Raw genomic sequence first — 21,709 nt, 5'->3', positions numbered from 1 at the left:
ATGTTTAAGTTCTTACTCAGCACTGTCAACACTTTGTATTCAACACTTTTATAAGACATAAAATGCGCGTTCTTCCTATTTCCACTCAGCGCTACAGCAAGCAGTGAAGCAGTAATGAATGAGGAGGAACGTGTTTATATAGGCCTGCGTTGTTACTATTATTAGCGACGTGGGTCTTTTTTAATATAGAGGAATATTTCACTTTCTCTGTTCATAGGAGTAACAGCATGAATTTGTTCATGAGGCAAAAATAATGCGGTGCCATCAGCTGGAAGACGATGTCCCTTTTTGGTAAGTGTCAGTGGAGGAAAGAGAGAGAGTGGAGGCATGTAGAGAGATGGACCCTCAGTCTGCTGCTCTCTCCCTCCCCTGGAACTGACCATCAGATGCAGGCACCATCTGCCCAGTAAAATAAAAAGCAAATCATTTAAATATATTCTCACTCAGCTGTGACTCACAAGTAATACAACAATGGATCGATTACCGGTGTGATAATATAGCCTACCTCAAATGTTTAAATATATATTTTTTTTTAATTCCCGAACAACAATGCATTGGCAGGTAAATTCAAGCAAAGCCAGTATGCGGTGATAATGTATCGGTCCTCTAGCTTACTGTACATACCTCATTGCTACAGAACTGTTTTTAACTGGTTAATGTTACATAGGCTTACGTTTCTTAAGTCATGTTAATAAAGAATCAGAGTGGTAGATCTCAGCATTTTGACTCAGAAAGTGATCTTGACTCAGAAAAGGTTGGTGACCACTGCTTTAAGACATGAAGGTCAGTCAATCTGGAAAATGTCAAAAACGTAAAAAGTTTCTTCAAGTGCCATCGCAAAAACCATCAAGCGCTATGATGAAACTGGCTCTCATGAGGACCGCCACAGGAAAGAGTGATCTCTGCTGCAGAGGATAAATTCATTAGAGTTAACTGCACCTCAGATTGCAGGCCAAATAAAAGTAACTTCTGACACATCTGAACATCAACTGTTCAAAGGAGACTGCATGAATCAGGCCTTCGTGGGATCGAATTGCTGCAAAGAAACACTACTGGGACATCAATAAGAAGAAGATACTTGCTAGGACCAAGAAACACAAGCTTTGGACATTAGACCGGTGACAATCTGTCCTTTAGTCTGATGTGTCCAAATTTCAGATGTTTGGTTCCAACCGCCGTGTCTTTGTGAGACGCAGAGTAGGTGAACGGATGATCTCCTCATGTGTGGTTCCCACCGTGAAGCATGAAGGAGGAGATGTGATGGTGTGGGGGTGCTTTGCTGGTGACACTGTCTGTGATTTATTTACAATTCAAGTCACACTTAACCAGCATGGCTACCCCAGCATTCTGCAGCAAAACACCATCCCATCTGGTTTGCGCTTCAAATCAAATTATATTAGTCACATGCACCGAATACAACAGGTGTAGACCTTACAGTGAAATGCTTACTTACGAGCCCCTAACCGATAGTGCAGTTTAAAAAAAATATGGATAAGAATAAGAGATAAAAGTAACAAATAATTGAAGAGGAGCAGTAAAAAATAACAATATATACAGGGGAGTGCTGGTACAAAGTCAATGTGTGGGGGCACCGGTTAGTTGAGGTAGTATGTACATGTAGGTAGAGTTCATTAAAGTGACTATGCATAAATGACAACAGAGAGTGGCAGTGGTGTGGGGGGGGGGCACAATGTGAATAGTCTGGGCAGCCATTTGAATAGATGTTCAGGAGTCTTATGGCTTGGGGGGTAGAAGCTGTTTAGGAGCCTCTTGGACCTTGACTTGGCGCTCTGGGTACCGCTTGCCATGTGGTAGCAGAGAGAACAGTCTATGACTTGGGTGGCTGGAGTCTTTGACAATTTTCAGGGCCTTCCTCTGACACCGCCTGGTAAAGAGATCCTGGATGGCAGGAAGCTTGGCCCTATTGATGTACTGGGCCGTTTGCACTACCCTCTGTAGTGCCTTGCGGTCGGAGGCCGAGCAGTTGCCATTCCAGGCAGTGATGCAACCAGTCAGCATGCTCTCGATGGTGCAGCTGTAGAACCTTTTGAGGATCTGAGGACCCATGCCAAATCTTTTCAGTCTCCTGAGGGGGAATAGGTTTGTCGTGCCCTCTTCACGACTGTCTTGGTGTGCTTGGACCATGATAGTTTGTTGGTGATGTGGACACCAAGGACCTTGAAGCTCTCAACCTGCTCCACTGCAGCCCCGTCGATGAGAATGGGGGCGTGCTCAGTCCTCTTTTTCCTTTAGTCCACAATCATTTCCTTTGTCTTGATCACGATGAGGGAGAGGTTATTTTCCTGGCACCACATGGCCAGGAATGAGTGAACAGGGAGTACAGGAGTACAGGAGGGGGCTGAGCACGCACCCCTCAATGGGTTCCCAGATACGAAATACGAACTATGTGAACAGAAAAGGCTTTATGTGCCAGTGATAGGTTATGTGATGTGCAAAATACGTTGCTAAATGTGGTGGAAAGGTAGCCAGGTGGAACTCACGACTCGTTTATTCTGCAGAACAGCAATGTTGACCTATATGCCTACAGGAGGGAGCTGTTGAGGATGAAGGGCTTATTGGTGAATGTTGCCTACACATTTGAAGTACATTTGCCATTGCTGAAGCAACTTGAATTGTCCCAATGGTCCTCTCTTTGTAGCTATTTCACTGGTCAAGCCACAACAGAGTGAGCCACATAAAAACCTTTTGGTGGTACTCAATCTCTGACACAAGCACCTCTAGCACTGTTGTAAATTCCCCACGGGCTTTAAAGGGATGATTTTGACCATATATAGTTAATTAGGGGCGTTTCGAAATGCGAACAGCCAAGGTCGGCACAAGCACTCTGAGAACGATTGGTATTTATCAATGGTTATCTTCTACCGGTGTGTGTACGGCACTAGTAGGATTGTTTGATAAATCACACATTTTTTTATCCGTACAACCATTCTAAATTCTGTTCGTAAGTAGTATTTTAGAATAGTTTAGACATATTGATATATGAGGCCCTTGGATTATACAATATTTGCCAATCATAATTTTTTTAATTCTTCAAGTTAGTTGTTGATGATTGCTAGACAGCCATTTTCAAGTCTTGCCATAGATTTTCAAGACAATTAAAGTAAAAAACTGTAACTAAGCCACTCAGGAACATTCAATGTCATCTTGGTTAGCAACTCCAGTGTAGATTTGACCTAGTGTTTTAGGTCATTGTCCTGCAGAAACATGAATTAGTCTTCCAGTGTCTGTTGGAAAGCAGACTGAACCAGGTTTTCCTCTGGGATTTTACCTGTGCTTATCTCTATTCCATTTATTTTAATCCTAAAACATGCATACACAAACACACAGGCTGCACAAGGGCACAATAATGTTGTGTACACTGATGCTACTAATAATACTGCTGCTGCTAAGAAATAACCTCAGCCTTTCATCTGCAAATGGGTCTAAAAACACTTGGCCCATGTACCAAATGGCACCCTCTTCCCTAGGGGCCCTAGTAAAAAGTAGTACACTACAGTGCCTTCAGAAAGTATTCACACCCCTTGACATATTACACATTTTGTTGTGTTACAGCCTGAATTCAAAATGGAATTAAATCAATTATTTCCCATCACCCATCTACACACAATACCCCATAGTGAAAGTTAACCAAGTTTGTGAAACCTTGTTTTAGGTAATTGTCCTGCTGAAAGCTGAATTCATCTCACAGTGTCTGGTGTAAAGCAGAATGAACCTCTAAGATTTTTCCTGTTGCTTAACTCCATTCGTTAAAAAAAAAATAAAATCCTCTTAAATTCCACAGTCCGTGCCGATGACAAGCATACCTATAACACGAGTGGAACTCGGTGATGTGTTGGATTTGGCCCAAAACACAATGCTTTGCCTTCAGGACAAAAAGTACATTTCTTTGACACATTCTTTGCCGTATTACTTTCGTGCCTTTTTGCAACCAGGATTCATATTCTGGACAGGCTTCTTTACTCACTGTCGTTTAGGTTAGTATTGTGGAGTAGCTACAGTGTTGTTGATCCATCCTCAGTTTTCTCCTATCACAGCCATTAAATACTGTAACTGTTTTAAAATTACTATTGGCCTCATGATGAAATCCCTGAGTGGTTTCCTTCCTCTCCGGCAACTGATTTAGGAAGGACGCCTGTATCTTTTGAAGTGATTGGGCGATACACCACCCAAAGCCTAAATAATAACTTCACCATGCTCAAAGGGATATTCAATGTCTGTTTTTTTTAAACCTATTTACCAATCAGTGCCCGTCTTTGTGAGGCATTGGAAAACCTCTCCGGGTTTTGTGGTTGAATAAGGGCTTGAAAAAAATAATGTTAACCACTATAATTGCAGTCCATGCAACTTGTGTGCTTTGTTAAGCACATTTGTTACTACTGAACTTATTTAGGCTTTCTATAACAAAGGGCTTGAATACTTATTGACTCATTCCATTTAAGCTTTTCATTTTTAATTAATTTGTACACTTTTCTAAAAACTAAATTCTGCTTTGACGTTCTGGATATTGTGTTTAGATTAGTGACACAATCTCAATGTAATGAATTTTAAAATCAGGCTGTAACTACAACAAAATGTGGAAAAAGTCAATACATATTTTTTTTAAAGTCAATAATGAATACTTTCTGAAGGCACTGTATATTTTCAAGGCATTTTCAGATTTTATTGGACAGGGTGAGAGAGAGAGGGACTGTGGGGAAAGATAGACAGAGGTTGCATCAAAGGCTAGTAGGCCGACACTGTAGACATGTGTACCGAGAGCAGCATTACTGCTATACCAGCCAGACCACTCTCCTTCAGTTCTGAAATCTATTTAACATGACTTTCTCTGCAATTTTTTGGGACTCCACTGCCCTGAATAGCTTTCTCTTTTGCAATATGGGAAAACTTTTTTTTTTCTAGCCTTTCGAGTGTGGCAAAGTCATACCACACACACAGACATACACATATACATTCATGCTACACACACACACATCACAACTGCTGCTACCAGACTCTTATTTACTATTGCTAATACTAAACAATTGACTTGCTCCCTAATACTCCTTTCCCTGATAAATGTGTAAATATTGGACTACGAATTGTGTCTTCCTGTATTATACTTATGCTAAAATGTTTATTCTATTCTACTGAGCCACTTACTTTATGTTCATCTTCTTGTCTTTTCTTATTTCTTATTGTTGTTGCATTGTCCAGAAGTAACCTGCAACTAAGCATTTAGTTTGGGCAGTGTATACCATATGTACTCTGTACATACGCCTAATAAAACGTGAAACGCACGGACTAGGGTTGGGCCGATATATGATTAAATCAAATATTGTGATATTTGACATTGACGAAATATGGTGAAATACAAGACGATACATTGTGATGTGCAAGACTGTACTCTATTTGAACTTTACAAATAAAAACTGTGCAGTTTTATCAGCTGGCTATATCAATATGTTGAAAATGAAGTCTAAATTAATGAACTAAAGCCTTGTTTTTTTTTCGCAGCGAAGATTATTTCATGAGAATGTACTATAATGTTCTTAATAAGCACAAACAATTCTACAGTCTGTAATGATTTTGTCATTCACACCGCAGAACAATTATATCAGATATGGCGATATTTGGAGTAGAATGTCATAGAAGAGGTCTCCCCAATCCTAACACGCACACACAGGGTCTGAGAGGCCCCTAATGTAAATACACACAGTAATGCAGCATTGGAGAGAGACCATGTAAAAACACACAGTAATGCAGCTTTGGAGAGAGACCATGTAAAAACACACAGTAATGCGGCTTTGGAGAGAGACCATGTAAAAACACACAGTAATGCGGCTTTGGAGAGAGACCATGTAAATACACACAGTAGTGCAGCTTTGGAGAGAGACCATGTAAAAACACACAGTAATGCGGCTTTGGAGAGAGACCATGTAAAAACACACAGTAATGCAGCTTTGGAGAGAGACGATGTAAAAACACAGTAATGCGGCTTTGGAGAGAGACGATGTAAAAACACACAGTAATGCAGCTTTGGAGAAAAAACATGTAAAAACACAGTCATGAGGCTTTGGAGAAAAAACATGTAAAAACACAGTCATGAGGCTTTGGAGAGAGACCCTCAGCTTGTTTCTTTCTTGCATGCCACAATAATCCCTAATTGCCCTCTGGAGCCTTGTCAGTCACCAGTTTGGGAGATGATGACTTGACTTTCCAGTCAGAGATTGATTTGACTAAATAAGAGGGCTTGATTGTAAGGCCAAGTCAGGCCGACGGTGGTCTACCAAAAACCATGTCAAGCATTTGGGCCTGGGAGCATTCTTTCCTTAAGCGTCATATCAGAGGACCAGCGGTCTGCTGTCTAGAGGGCTCTGTGCTCTCCCTCAGAGGACCAGTGGTCTGCTGTCTAGAGGGCTCTGTTCTCTCCCTCAGAGGACCAGTGGTCTGCTGTCTAGAGGGCTCTGTGCTCTCCCTCAGAGGACCAGTGGTCTGCTGTCTACAGGGCTCTGTTCTCTCCCTCAGAGGACCAGTGGTCTGCTGTCTAGAGGGCTCTGTTCTCTCCCTCAGAGGACCAGTGGTCTGCTGTCTAGAGGGCTCTGTTCTCTCCCTCAGAGGACCAGTGGTCTGCTGTCTAGAGTGCTCTGTTCTCTCCCTCAGAGGACCAGTGGTCTGCTGTCTAGAGGGCTCTGTGCTCTCCCTCAGAGGAACAGTGGTCTGCTGTCTACAGGGCTCTGTTCTCTCCCTCAGAGGACCAGTGGTCTGCTGTCTAGAGGGCTCTGTTCTCTCCCTCAGAGGACCAGTGGTCTGCTGTCTACAGGGCTCTGTTCTCTCCCTCAGAGGACCAGTGGTCTGCTGTCTAGAGGGCTCTGTTCTTTCCCTCAGAGGACCAGTGGTCTGCTGTCTAGAGGGCTCTGTTCTCTCCCTCAGAGGACCAGTGGTCTGCTGTCTAGAGGGCTCTGTTCTCTCCCTCAGAGGACCAGTGGTCTGCTGTCTAGAGGGCTCTGTTCTCTCCCTCAGAGGACCAATGGTCTGCTGTCTAGAGGGCTCTGTTCTCTCCCTCAGAGGACCAGTGGTCTGCTGTCTAGAGGGCTCTGTTCTCTCCCTCAGAGGACCAGTGGTCTGCTGTCTAGAGGGCTCTGTTCTCTCCCTCAGAGGACCAGTGGTCTGCTGTCTACAGGGCTCTGTTCTCTCCCTCAGAGGACCAGTGGTCTGCTGTCTAGAGGGCTCTGTTCTCTCCCTCAGAGGACCAGTGGTCTGCTGTCTAGAGGGCTCTGTTCTTTCCCTCAGAGGACCAGTGGTCTCATATTAACCCCCGGAAAATTAGATCAGGCTGAGTCAGGTTACACACACACACACACACACACACACACACACACACACACACACACACACACAGTACCAGTCAAAAGTACTGTAGAATAATAGTGAAGACCTCAAAATTATGAATTAATATGGAATCATTTTGTAACCAAAAAAGTGTTAAACAAATCAAAATATTTTTTAGATACTTCAAAGTAGCCACCCTTTGCCTTGATGACAGCTTTGCACACTCTTGGCATTATCTCAACCAGCTTCATGAGGTAGTCACCTGGAATGCATTTCAACTAACAGGTGTGTCTTGTTAAAAGTTAGTTTGTGGAATTTCATTCCTTCTTAATGCATTTGAGCCAATCAGCCCCATTTGGTAAAAGACCAAGTCCATTTATGACAAGAATAGCTCAAATAAGCAAAGAGAAACGACAGTCCATCATTACTTTAAGACATGAAGGTCAGTCAATCCGGAAAATGTCAAGAACTTTGAAAGTTTCTTCAAGTGCAGTCACAAAAACCCACAAGGGCTACGATGAAACTGCTCTCATGACGATTGCCACAGGAAGGGAAGACTCAGAGTTACCTCTGCTGCAGAGGATAAGTTCATTAGAGTTAACTGCACCTAAGAGTGCAGCCCAAATAAATGCTTCACAGATTTCAAGTAACAGACACATCTCAACATCAACTTTTCAGAGGAGACTGCATGAATCAGGCCTTTATGGTCGAATTGCTGTGAAGAAAACACTCCTAAAGGACACAAATAAGAAGAGACTTGCTTGGGCCAAGAAACATCAGCAATGGACATTAGACCGGTCTAATGAGTTCAAATGTGAGAGTTTTGGTTCCAACTGCTGTGTCTTTATGAGGCGCAGAGCAGGTGAACGGATGATCTTTGCATGTGTGGTTCCCACCGAGAAGCATTTGTTTTTCAACAGGACAATGACCCAAAACACACCTCCAAGGCTATTTAAGGGCTATTTGACGAAGGACAGTGATGGAGTGCTGCATCAGATGACCTGGCCTCCACAATCACCCGACCTCTACCCAATTGAGATGATTTGGGATGAGTTAGACTGCAGAGTGAAGGAAAAGCAGCCAACAAGTGCTCAGTGTATGTGGGAACTCCTTCAAAACTGTTGGAAAAGTAGTCCTCATGAAACTAGTTGAGAGAATGCCAAGATTGTGTAATGCAAGGCAAAGGATGGCTACTTCGAAGAATATAAAGTATATTTTGATTTTGTTTAACACTTTTTTTGGTTACTACCTGATTCCATATGTGTTATTTCATAGTTTTGATGTCTTCACTATTATTCTACAATGTAGATGATAGTAAAAAATAAAGAAAAAGCCTTGAGTGGGTAGGTTTGTCCAAACTTTTGACTGGTATTGTACATACACATACAAACATTAATACACGCACACGCTTGTACACACACACACACACACACTCTCAACACACAGGGGTGGCAGGGTAGCCTAGCGGTTAGAGCGTTGGGCTAGTAACCGAAAGTTTGCAAGTTTGACTCCCCGAGCTGACAAGATACAAATCTGTCGTACTGCCCATTGAAAATAAGAATGTGTTCTTAACTGACTTGCCTAGTAAAATAAGGCACATAAACACAAGTGCGCTCTGAGGTCAGCTGCTCTGTTAAATGTCATAACAAGCGTGGACAGATATGCTTAGAATGATTGAACCTCTGCTTCAAAGTGTGCATAATCTCCAAGGGTTTCCCAACCAGCTCAACTGCTTAGACACTAAGAGCCAACTATTCCCCCTTTTTTCCAAATCAAACCGGCTCCTAAATATCCCAATAGCTTTACCACAAGCCTGCTAAAACGAACACACTGTCATGTTAATGCTTTACTGTCTGTAATAAAAAATAGCAATAACTTTTTTCCCTTGACTTTATAAATAGTGGATGACAGAATTGCCATACCTCCCGAAAGATGTCCGGCAAGCCAAGAGAAATATCCAAATGCATTCTAAGATCCTCGTCCATCAACAATCGTGGGCTAAATACATAAACGTGACGAGTGAGAGAAGCCTCGGTTGAGACACACAGCTAAAAGAGGCCCCGGATGGTTCTAAGCGCCAGTCGCAGGGACACTAAGAAAGTCTGTCTGCCTCCCAAATGGCACCCTGTTCCGCATATAGTGCACTACTTTTGACCAGGGCCCATAGAGTTCTGGTATAAAAAAAAAGTGCACTATCTTCGCAATAGTGGCATTTTGGACACACTCTTAAGCTGCAACTGGATCCTGAGTCTCTTTCAACAAATGGCGATTGCTGCTATACCCGACACCCAAACAACAGAGGCTTAGCAAGAGCTTCTTATTAATAATGAAAGGGGCAGAGACCACACAACACATGGCTATAGCCCTTATTGTCATACTGTCCTTACTGGAGGCAAGTTAACACATGGTCAGGTAGTGGGTCACTATTGTCAACTTGGAACAATCTGGTATTAAGACCTATGTTCATGAAGACATCACCTGACGAATGGGGAGATAAGATGAAATGTGGCCAGGTAACAATACCTTTTGACCTGAAAATACCTGGCCAAATCTAACTGCCTGTAGCTCAGGCCCTGAAGCAAGGATATGCAGATTCTTGGTACCATTTGAAAGGAAACACTTTGAAGTTTGTGGAAATGTGAATTGAATGTAGGAGAATATAACACAATAGATCTGGTAGAAGAAAATACAAAGAAAAAAACAACTGTTTTTTTTTCTACCATCATCTTTGAAATGCAACAGAAAGGCCCCAAATCTAGCCATCACTCTGGTGTTAATTCCGATGGTGTCCACAAGATGGCAGCAGAGTATGTGCAGTTAGATTTGGCCAGGTATTTTCAGTACAAAAGGTATTGTTACCTGGCCACATTTCATCTTATCTCCCCATTCGTCAGGTGATGTCTCCATGACCATAGGCCTAACCCGAGCTCTGAAGCAAGCTTCCAGAAAATTGTAACGGAAATGGCACCACACCAAATTGGAAGTCTTCCGACTAGCTTGGAAAGACAGTACCGTGCAGTATCGAAGAGCTCTTACTGCTGCTCGATCATCCTATTTTTCCAACTTAATTGAGGAAAATAAGAACAATCTGAAATTTATTTTTGATACTGTCGCAAGCTAACTAAAAAGCAGCATTCCCCAAGTGAGGATGGCTTTCACTTCAGCAGTAATATATTCATGAACTTCTCTGAGGAAAAGATCATGATTATTAGAAAGCAAATTACGGACTCCTCTTTAAATCTGCGTATTCCTTCAAAGCTTAGTTGTCCTGAGTCTGCACAACTCTGCCAGGACCTAGGATCAGGAGAGACACTCAAGTGTTTTAGTACTACAGTGCCTTGCGAAAGTATTCGGCCCCCTTGAACTTTGCGACCTTTTGCCGCATTTCAGGCTTCAAACATAAAGATATAAAACTGTATTTTTTTTGTGAAGAATCAACAACAAGTGGGACACAATCATGAAGTGGAACGACATTTATTGGATATTTCAAACTTTTTTAACAAATCAAAAACTGAAAAATTGGGCGTGCAAAATTATTCAGCCCCTTTACTTTCAGTGCAGCAAACTCTCTCCAGAAGTTCAGCGAGGATCTCTGAATGATCCAATGTTGACCTAAATGACTAATGATGATAAATACAATGCACCTGCACTGTGATAGTCTCAGAGGTCCGTTAAAAGCGCAGAGAGCATCATGAAGAACAAGGAACACACCAGGCAGGTCCGAGATACTGTTGTGAAGAAGTTTAAAGCCGGATTTGGATACAAAAAGATTTCCCAAGCTTTAAACATCCCAAGGAGCACTGTGCAAGCGATAATATTGAAAGGGAAGGAGTATCAGACACTGCAAATCTACCAAGACCTGGCCGTCCCTCTAAACTTTCAGCTCATACAAGGAGAAGACTGATCAGAGATGCAGCCAAGAGGCCCATGATCACTCTGGATGAACTGCAGAGATCTACAGCTGAGGTGGGAGACTCTGTCCATAGGACAACAATCAGTCATATATTGCACAAATCTGGCCTTTATGGAAGAGTGGCAAGAAGAAAGCAATTTCTTAAAGATATCCATAAAAAGTGTAGTTTAAAGTTTGCCACAAGCCACCTGGGAGACACACCAAACATGTGGAAGAAGGTGCTCTGGTCAGATGAAACCAAAATTGAACTTTTTGGCAACAATGCAAAACGTTATGTTTGGCGTAAAAGCAACACAGCTGAACACACCATCCCCACTGTCAAACATGGTGGTGGCAGCATCATGGTTTGGGCCTGCTATTCTTCAGCAGGGACAGGGAAGATGGTTAAAATTGATGGGAAGATGGATGGAGCCAAATACAGGACCATTCTGGAAGAAAACCTGATGGAGTCTGCAAAAGACCTGAGACTGGGACGGAGATTTGTCTTCCAACAAGACAATGATCCAAAACATAAAGCAAAATCTACAATGGAATGGTTCAAAAATAAACATATCCAGGTGTTAGAATGGCCAAGTCAAAGTCTAGACCTGAATCCAATCGAGAATCTGTGGAAAGAACTGAAAACTGCTGTTCACAAATGCTCTCCATCCAACCTCACTGAGCTCGAGCTGTTTTGCAAGGAGGAATGGGAAAAAATTTCAGTCTCTCGATGTGCAAAACTGATAGACATACCCCAAGCGACTTACAGCTGTAATCGCAGCAAAAGGTGGCGCTACAAAGTATTAACTTAAGGAGGCTGAATAATTTTGCACGCCCAATTTTTCAGTTTTTGATTTGTTAAAAAAGTTTGAAATATCCAATAAATGTCGTTCCACTTCATGATTGTGTCCCACTTGTTGTTGATTCTTCACAAAAAAATACAGTTTTATATCTTTATGTTTGAAGCCTGAAATGTGGCAAAAGGTCGCAAAGTTCAAGGGGGCCGAATACTTTCGCAAGACACTGTATATCTCTTGACACAATGATGAAAATAATCATGGCCTCTAAACGTTCAAGCTGCATACTGGACCCTATTCCAACTAAACTACTGAAAGAGCTGCTTCCTGTGCTTGGCCCTCCTATGTTGAACATAATAAACGGCTCTCTATCCACCGGATGTGCACCAAACTCACTAAAAGTGGCAGTTTTTAAAAAAAAAATTTTACTTCACCTTTATTTAACCAGGTAGGCTAGTTGAGAACATGTTCTCATTTGCAACTGCAACCTGGCCAAGATAAGGCATAGCAGTAGGACGCATACAACAACAAAGAGTTACACATGGAGTAAAGAAACATAAAATCAATAATACAGTAGGAAAATCTATATACAGCATGTGCAAATGAGGTAGGATAAGAGATGTATACAATAAATAGGCCATGGTGGCAAAGTAATTACAATATAGCAATTAAACACTGGAATGGTAGGATGTGCAGAAGATTAATGTGCAGGTTGTGATACTGGGGTGCAAAGGAGCAGATCACAGGTGATCTGTGAGCTGCTCTGACAGCTGGTGCTTAAAGCTAGTGAGGGAGGTAAGAGTCTCCAGCTTCAGAGATTTTTTCAGTAATTTTTCCAACAATTGTTTACAGACAGATTATTTCACTTATTATTCACTGTATCACAATTCCAGTGGGTCAGAAGTTTACATACACTAAGTTGACTCTGCCTTTAAACAGCTTGGAAAATTCCAGAAAATTATGTCATGGCTTTAGAAGCTTCTGATTTGGAGGTGCACCTGTGGATTCATTACAAGGCCTACCTTCAAACTCAGTGCCTCTTTGCTTGACATCATGGGAAAATCTAAATAAATCAGCCAAGACCTCAGAAAAAAAATGGTAGACCTCCACAAGTCTGGTTCATCCTTGGGAGCAATTTACAAACACCTGAAGGTACCACATTCATCTGTACAAACAAATGTACGCAAGTATTAACACCATGGGACCACGCAGCCGTCATAACGCTCAGGAAGGAGACGCGTTCTGTCTCCTAGAGATGAATGTACTTTGGTGCGAAAAGTGAAAGTCAATCTCAGAACAACAGAAAGGACCTTGTGAAGATAATGGAGGAAACAGGTACAAAGGATTTTATAGCCACAGTAAAACGAGTCCTGTATCGACATAACATGAATGGCCTCTCAGCATGGAAGAAGTCACTGCTCCAAAACCTCCATAAAAAAAGCCTGACTACGGTTTGCAACTGCACATGGGGACAAAGGTTGTACTTTTTTGGAGATATTTCCTCTGGTCTGATGAAACAAAAATAGAACTGTTTGGCCATAATGACCATTGTTATGTTTGGAGGAAAAAGGGGGATGCTTGCAAGCAGAAGAACACCATCCCAACTGTGAAGCACGGGGTGGCAGCATCATGTTATAGGGGTGCTTTGCTGCAGGAGGGACTGGTTCACTTCACAAAATAGATGGCATCATGAGGATGGAAAATTATGTGGATATATTGAGGCAACATCTCAAGACATCAGTCAGGAAGTTAAAGCTTGGTCGCAAATGGGTCTTCCAAATGGACAATGACCCCAAGCATACTCACAAAGTTGCGGCAAAATGGCTTAAGGACAACAAAGTTAAGGTATTGGAGTGGCCATCACAAAGCCATGACCTCAATCCTATAGAAAATTTGTGGGCAGGACTGAAAAAGCATGTGCGAGCAAGGAGGCCTGCAAACACCAGCTCTGTCAGGAGGAATGGGCCAAACTTCACCAAACTTATTGTGGGAAGCTTGTGGAAGGCTACCCAAAATGTTTAACCCAAGTTAAACAATTTAAAGGCAATGCTACCAAATACTAATTGAGTGTATGTAAACTTCTGACCCACTGGGAATGTGATGAAAGAAATAAAAGCTGAAACAAATCATTCTCTCTACTATTATTCTGACATTTCACATTCTTAAAATAAAGTGGTGATCCTAACTGACCTAAGACAGGGACTTTTTACTAGGATTAAATGTCAGAAATTGTGAAAACTGAGTTGAAGTGTATTTTGCTAATGTGTATGTAAACTTCCAAATTCAACTGTATATATTGTAACTGACAGTTACTGTAGACTTACAGGTTATATCGTTGTCTTTTGTTTGAATTGTTTACGTGTCCGCTGTGCGGGGGAAATGATAATACAAGCGGAACTACGTAGCTAATACTGTTGTAACGGGGATCCTTATTGTAGCAACACACTTTTGGAGGGAAGGCAATCCTGCACTGCGTTAGCTAAGTTTTCATGTCATCGGGTGTAGTTCATAATGGTTGAAGAGTGTATTTTAGTCATGCCAGGAATAATAAGTGTGAAGTTTGATTTCCTCCCTTCTGTAATAAGCAGCCAATGAGGTATTTTTTCCTTATTCATGTGTTTAATCTGAACCCGTTAAAACGCCGGTTAAACTGTTATGTATGTAAGCACTTCATAGTTATACCAAGCTAATAAGTCACTCGTAAGATAAGGAGGTTGTAAGAGTGTGCTTAACTGTATTTTTCATTTACTTTATAGTTCTCACGGAAGGTGATAATTCTGACTAAAACTACAGAATAAAGCCACCAGTTAAAATCATGGAACGGTTGTGCTCGTGGTTACTGAAGGGAGCTACATATATAATTACCACTTTGTTATAATATTTAATTAATAATGTTTTACATTTTATATTAAAATACGTAATGTGCAACAATATTGAAAGAAAATTGAAATTTGCAGTGTGCAAATGAATATAAATTATATTTACTCTCGCGAGTGGCCAAAAATGAGTATCTGAAAGCCATGCCCCCAATAGGCCACACCTTTGGATTACCCAATCATGGGTTAATTTAACCATCAGTTGTTGTTTTTATTTCCCTTCGTGCTGGGTTAACCCAACTTGTGGGTCTTTTTTAATGTAATCCATAGGTTATTTTCAGGAGACGTGAGCTATTGGGAGTTTCGCTTTCAGATAAGTATTTTTGGCCACCTGTGAGTAAATGTCATTCCGGTTAATCATGCAATGTTTCTACATTAAAAATTACAATGTTCATTTAATGTTATGCCACATTGTGTGTTTTACTTTTCTAAGCCACGTTTCAATACAAAATGACCAGTGCTCAACCCTAGTTGGTGCTGACAATACAATAGAACAGATCAACCAGCATTACATATACTCTAAATGGGTGGCTAAAAATAATCAGCTGAAAGCAACGGCCCTACTAAGCCACGCCTCCAGTCTTCTGATCCGGTGGATAATAACTCAATAACCCAACTAATTGACCCAACTATCTGGGTAAAAAACCTGTGTTCTGTCTACCATTTACCCAGCATTTTTTTGTGCGCAACAGGCAGGTCTGTCTCACTGTCTGGAGGTTCTGGCTGCTATATGATTGGATAGAGCGCAATCCGTACAGCTGCTTCTCTCATGTTAGTGGGCAAGTGTGCATGGTTGTAATCCATACCCAACCCTCCAGTAAATTATGACGAACTCACTTACAAAACTCGGTTTTGGACGAGACAGACTTTATGACCAAAATTATCCAATTTTTTAAGTCACTTTTGAGACTAGAATTAATGTTTCTAACCCACGTAGGCTGTTTAAACCAGAGAAATTGATTTCTAAGGGGCAGTTGACCTTAAAAACATCTGGCACTAATAATACACCACAGCTTACTATTGCTGGAAAGGTTTTATGAGATTGATGTGTTCCGCTCCTTTGGCAAGAAACAGCTATCAGACCAAAAGGTCCTTTGAAGTAAATTCTCAGCCATCGCCGACAACATCATTTTGGTCAGAGAAGAACAGGCAAAGCAAGAGGGGTAACTGGGCCCAGAATCTGTCTTGTCCAGCAGGTGGCGTTTTTTTTCTTACTTTTCGCTAACCAAGCAAGTGTTGGTATGGAGGTCAATGAGAGTGTCGAATTTAGTTGATAGAATGGAAGTTTTGTAATCATTAGGTTGTTAGGAGTGTACTGATATAATTAGGACACGTAACATCCTGGCAACTTCGAGAATAAACACTTTATATCTGAGTTCTTTCAGTTCGTCAGTAGTTACCACAGCCACAAAGTCATGAACCCAACATATTTCATGCCTAAACCTAACTTTAAATTAAAATCAAAAAACACATTTTTGTTTTCATGAAATCTTACAAAACAGCTTTGTGGCTGTGGTAACTAGTGGAAACCGTGGATAGAATGGTCCCACCTGACCTTGCCTCCTTCTTTCTGCCTTCCATTTTTGAATACATTTATTTTAATTTTTAGAGCGGCCACTTGAGTATCTGATCAAAATAAAGGATAATCTGTGTTTTGGTTCAATCTTCTACCGTCAATCTCTTCCCAATGACGTCACTGGACGTTAGATGGAATGCCTTAGCAATGGCTTTGCCCCTGTTTGCTGCCTCTCTTCTTTGCTTTCATCTGAGAATGACAGACCTCAAAAACACATGAGGCAAATGCAAATGTAATTTACAACCTGCTGTCTAGCCTTCTCCCTCCACTGACTCCTACCATGACGTAAATAATGGCCTTCATATCCCATCAATATGCCCTGAGCGGATACTGCCCTGTGTTCCTCAGTGGGTGTGGAACTAATCCTACATGAAAGGGCCACACAGAAAGTGAGGGCCTGAAAGTGAAAGGAGGAGAGGGCGGGGGATCCTTTGCAACTGAAATCTACAGCTGGTTGACATTAGAAGAATGGGTGGGTTGTGTGTGTGTGTGTGTGTGTCTGTGTGTGTGTGTGTGTGTGTGCAGGTGGAGAGGGGGGCCATGCCCAGACCTGGGTCACTACGCACAGCCTCAAAAAAAAAACATCACTTCAGAGCCCAAATAGTATTCTGGATGTGTTTTTGTTAGTGTTGTTCCACCACACAGTCAAAAGCCTATGGTAAAACAGACACATTCTCAGGAGGTTAGGCTACCATCACTAAAGGATAGACCAGCTTGTTAAGGAAGTGGTGAGAGGCCACAAAAACCAGAGAGAGTACGGAGGGCTGTACCCTATTCCATTTTATAGTTCACTACTTTTGAATAAAGCCCCATGGGCCCTGGTCTAAAGTAGTAAAATACTGTATATGGGGGGGAGTCTAAAGTAGTTCACTAGACCAGAGCCCCCCATATAGGGTACTACTTTAAACCAGAGTCCCCCATATGAAGTAGTACACTATATTGGTGGGCTGGTCTAAAGTAGTACACTATATGGAAGGGGGGGCTGGTCTAAGGTAGTACGCTATATGGGGGGGCTGGTCTAAAGTAGTACATTATATGGGGGGGGGATGGTCTAAAGTAGTACGCTATATGGGGGGGGCTGGTCTAAAGTAGTACACTATATGGGGGGGCTGGTCTAAAGTAGTACATTATATGGGGGGGATGGTCTAAAGTAGTACACTATATGGGGGGGCTGGTCTAAAGTAGTACGCTATATGGGGGGGCTGGTCTAAAGTAGTACGCTATATGGGGGGGCTGGTCTAAAGTAGTACGCTATATGGGGGGCTGGTCTAAAGTAGTACGCTATATGGGGGGGGGGGCTGGTCTAAAGTAGTACGCTATATGGGGGGGGGGGCTGGTCTAAAGTAGTACGCTATATGGGGGGGGATGGTCTAAAGTAGTACGCTATATGGGGGGGGGGCTGGTCTAAAGCAGTACGCTATAGGGGGGGGGGGGGGCTGGTCTAAAGCAGTACGCTATATGGGGGGGGCTGGTCTAAAGTAGTAAAATACTGTATATGGGGGGGAGTCTAAAGTAGTTCACTAGACCAGAGCCCCCCATATAGGGTACTACTTTAAACCAGAGTCCCCCATATGAAGTAGTACACTATATTGGTGGGCTGGTCTAAAGTAGTACACTATATGGAAGGGGGGGCTGGTCTAAGGTAGTACGCTATATGGGTGGGGGCTGGTCTAAGGTAGTACGCTATATGGGGGGGGGGCTGGTCTAAAGTAGTACGCTATATGGGAGGGGGGTCTAAAGTAGTACACTATATGTGGGCCTGGTCTAAAGTAGTAGACTACATGGAGGGGGGGGGGGAGGGGGCTGGACTAAAGTAGTTCCTATATGGGGGGTGGGCCTGGACTAAAGTAGTACCCTATATGTGGGGGCCCTGGTCTAAAGTAGTTCCTAAATGGGGGAGCCTGGACTAAAGTAGTACACTATACGGGGGGGGGGGGGGGGGGGCTGGTCTAAAGTAGTACACTATATTGGGGGGCTGGTCTAAAGTAGTCCCTATATGGGGGGTGGGCCTGGACTAAAGTAGTACACTATATGGGGGGGACTAAAGTAGTACACTATATTGGGGGTGGGCCTGGACTAAAGTAGTAAGCTATATGGGGGGGACTAAAGTAGTACACTATATGGGGGGTGAGCCTGGACTAAAGTAGTCACTATATGGGGGGTGAGCCTGGACTAAAGTAGTACCCTATATGGGGGGGACTAAAGTAGTACACTATATTGGGGGTGGGCCTGGACTAAAGTAGTAAGCTATATGGGGGGGACTAAAGTAGTACACTATATGGGGGGTGAGCCTGGACTAAAGTAGTCACTATATGGGGGGTGGGCCTGAACTAAAGTAGTACACTATATGGGGGGGACTAAAGTAGTCCCTATATGGGGGGTGGGCCTGGACTAAAGTAGTCACTATATGGGGGGGACTAAAGTAGTCCCTATATGGGGGGTGGGACTAAAGTAGTACACTATATGGGGGGGACTAAAGTAGTACACTATATGGGGGGTGAGCCTGGACTAAAGTAGTACCCTATATGGGGGGGCCTGGTCTAAAGTAGTACACTATATGGGAGGGGGTCTAAAGTAGTACACTATGTGAGGGGGGTGGGGCCCTGATCTAAAGTAGTACACTATATGGGAGGGGGGTCTAAAGTAGTACACTATATGGGAGAGGGTGGGGCCCTGATATAAACTAGTACACTATATGGGGGCAGGAGCCTGGTCTAAAGTAGTACACTATATGGGGGGGCTGGTCTAAAGTAGTACACTATATGGGGGCCCTGGTCTAAAGTAGTACACTATATGGGGCAGGGGCCTGGTCTAAAGTAGTACACTATATGGGGGCAGGAGCCTGGTCTAAAGTAGTACACTATATGGGGGCAGGAGCCTGGTCTAAAGTAGTACACTATATGGGAGGGGGGTCTAAAGTAGTACACTATATGGGGGCAGGAGCTTGGTCTAAAGTAGTACACTATATGGGAGCAGGAGCCTGGTCTAAAATAGTACATTATATGGGGGGTGCTGGTCTAAAGTAGTACATTATATGGGGGGTGCTGGTCTAAAGTAGTATACTATATGGGAGGGGCGTCTAAAGTAGTACACTATATGGGGGGGCTGGTCTAAAGTAGTACTCTATATGGGGACCGTGGTCTAAAGTAGTATACTATATGGGGGCAGGAGCCTCACCTAAAGTAGTACACTATATGGGGGCAGGAGCCTGGTCTAAAGTAGTACACTATATGGGGGCAGGAGCCTCGTCTAAAGTAGTACACTACAGTGGGTCAAAAAAGTATTTAGTCAGCCACCAATTGTGCAAGTTCTCACACTTAAAAAGATGAGAGAGGCCTGTAATTTTCATCATAGGTACACTTCAACTATGACAGACATAATGAGAAAAAAAATCCAGAAAATCACATTGTAGGATTTTTAATGAATTTATTTGCAAATTATGGTGGAAAATAAGTATTTGGTCAATAACAAAAGTTTATCTCAATACTTTGTTATATAACCTTTGTTGGCAATGACAGAGGTCAAACGCTTTCTGTAAGTCTTCACAAGGTTTTCACACACTGTTGCAAGTATGTTGGCCCATTCCTCCAAGCAGATCTCCTCTAGAGCAGTGATGTTTTGGGGCTGTTGCTGGGCAACACGGACTTTCAACTCCCTCCAAGATTTTCTATGGGGTTGAGATCTGGAGACTGGCTAGGCCACTCCAGGACCATGAAATGCTTCTTACGAAACCACTCCTTCGTTGCCTGGGCGGTGTGTTTGGGATAATATAATATGAAAAAATGGTCCCCGCGGATGAATCTAGTTGATGATCCCTGACATAGGGTGCAATTTGTGATGCAGTTAAGAGTTCCCTCACAAGGTTCCCTGAGGAACCCAACCACTGCATCAACACTGACTGTAAGGAGGAGGAGATAGATATTACCCTCGTTTCTACTGCACACACAATGGATTTCTATGTTCACCCCCTAACACAACTCCCTTACTCAATCTCCCAGTAGTTTAACACTAAAGACCTGCCAGCCGTACACCTCTTCCAGCTTTCCAATTAGAACTTAGGGAGAGAGAAGGGAGTATAGAGAGAGGCAGTGGAGGTAAACCGTGAAAGAGGGAAGCAGATGAGGTAGAGACAGAAGGTTAAGGCTCATCTCATGTCATGCTAACCCAATTGTTTATTATTAGTGACAGAGACAGACATTATTGAGGGCGGTACATTAAACTCACCAGGTTAAAAGGTCAACAGCTGGAAGTCGGCACAGATTATCCATTATATTGATCAGATACTACTGATTGATCAAGTGACTGCTGTAACAATTCAAAATAAATGTCTTAAAAAATTGAAGAAAGTGGGAGGAGGTAAGATCAGGTGTGACCATTCTAGGCAATGAGAGGGCAGATGAATGTGTGAACAACAGGCACAACTCCCATATAAAGTTTTTTTTTGTCAAAATTGCTGGGATTCCACGTGTCCTATTTATATCACTACAGTTATAACAGACTAAGCATTACAAAACGTATATTCGATCAAATAAGCCATTACATTTTTTGTTAACCAATTTCAAAGCTCTCTCGTTGACCTCCATAAAAAAAACGTCCTCTCTGGGGGTCGGCCCGGCATCAGCTACTGATGGTGTTTGGTGTCAAGCTAATTTTAGAAATGCCTGGAATATTTCTAAAATTGTCATGGAATGGGCCTGGCCATCATCTCTGCTTTCAATTACCCCACAGAGAAGCTTGATGAAAGTGAACAGAAAACAATGTTTTGTTTTTGTGCCCGGAGTTTCACGTAGGGGCGACCCTGGCAAAGTATTGTCATGACTAAAGTTACTAAAGAAAGCATGACTGTGCCAACCACTTCAGTTTTAGCTGACTTCTGAAGCATTTGTAATTCATCAGGGATTGCACGAATTTACTTTTTGGCAGTGGACATTTCCATAAAAACAACTCGAGAAAATAAAAGAGGACTTGCCTTGAAGTTTCATAGTGTATTCTGCCTTTGGGCTTGGGTTGAGGGAGAAATCTGTGAGACCTCATTTATAGTCTATAAAAGCCATAGGGGTGCTAGCTTCATCAAGCAGACAACGTATTCACAAAGCGTCTCAAAGTAGGAGTGCTGATCTAGGATCAGGTCCCTTCCTGCCCATGTAATCTTGTTTATTATGATCTAAAAGGCAAAACTGATACTACATCCAGCACTGTTACTCAGACACTTTGTGAATGCAGGCCTTTGACTTCCATT

The 21,709-nt window shown here is 42.5% G+C and overlaps 1 protein-coding gene across 3 annotated transcripts in view; it reads right to left on the bottom strand.

Annotated features, from left to right (window-relative positions):
- LOC110521283 (protein inscuteable homolog) overlaps positions 1-21,709 on the bottom strand; it is a 77,929-nt gene that overhangs the window by 47,653 nt on the left and 8,567 nt on the right. The window contains exon 1 of one of the 3 annotated variants that reach the window (XM_090233424.1): positions 9,252-9,599. The exons of the other annotated variants lie outside the window; for them this stretch is intronic. The gene's annotated coding sequence lies outside the window, so the exon portion shown is untranslated. Of the gene's footprint in view, positions 1-9,251; positions 9,600-21,709 lie in introns of those variants that run through there. 3 annotated transcript variants of the gene reach the window in all.

This window comes from Oncorhynchus mykiss, chromosome 4 (assembly GCF_057628025.1).
Source record: "Oncorhynchus mykiss isolate SJ-2025 chromosome 4, ASM5762802v1, whole genome shotgun sequence".
NCBI lineage: Eukaryota > Metazoa > Chordata > Actinopteri > Salmoniformes > Salmonidae > Oncorhynchus > Oncorhynchus mykiss.
This window is presented reverse-complemented; position numbering and strand designations above follow the sequence as displayed.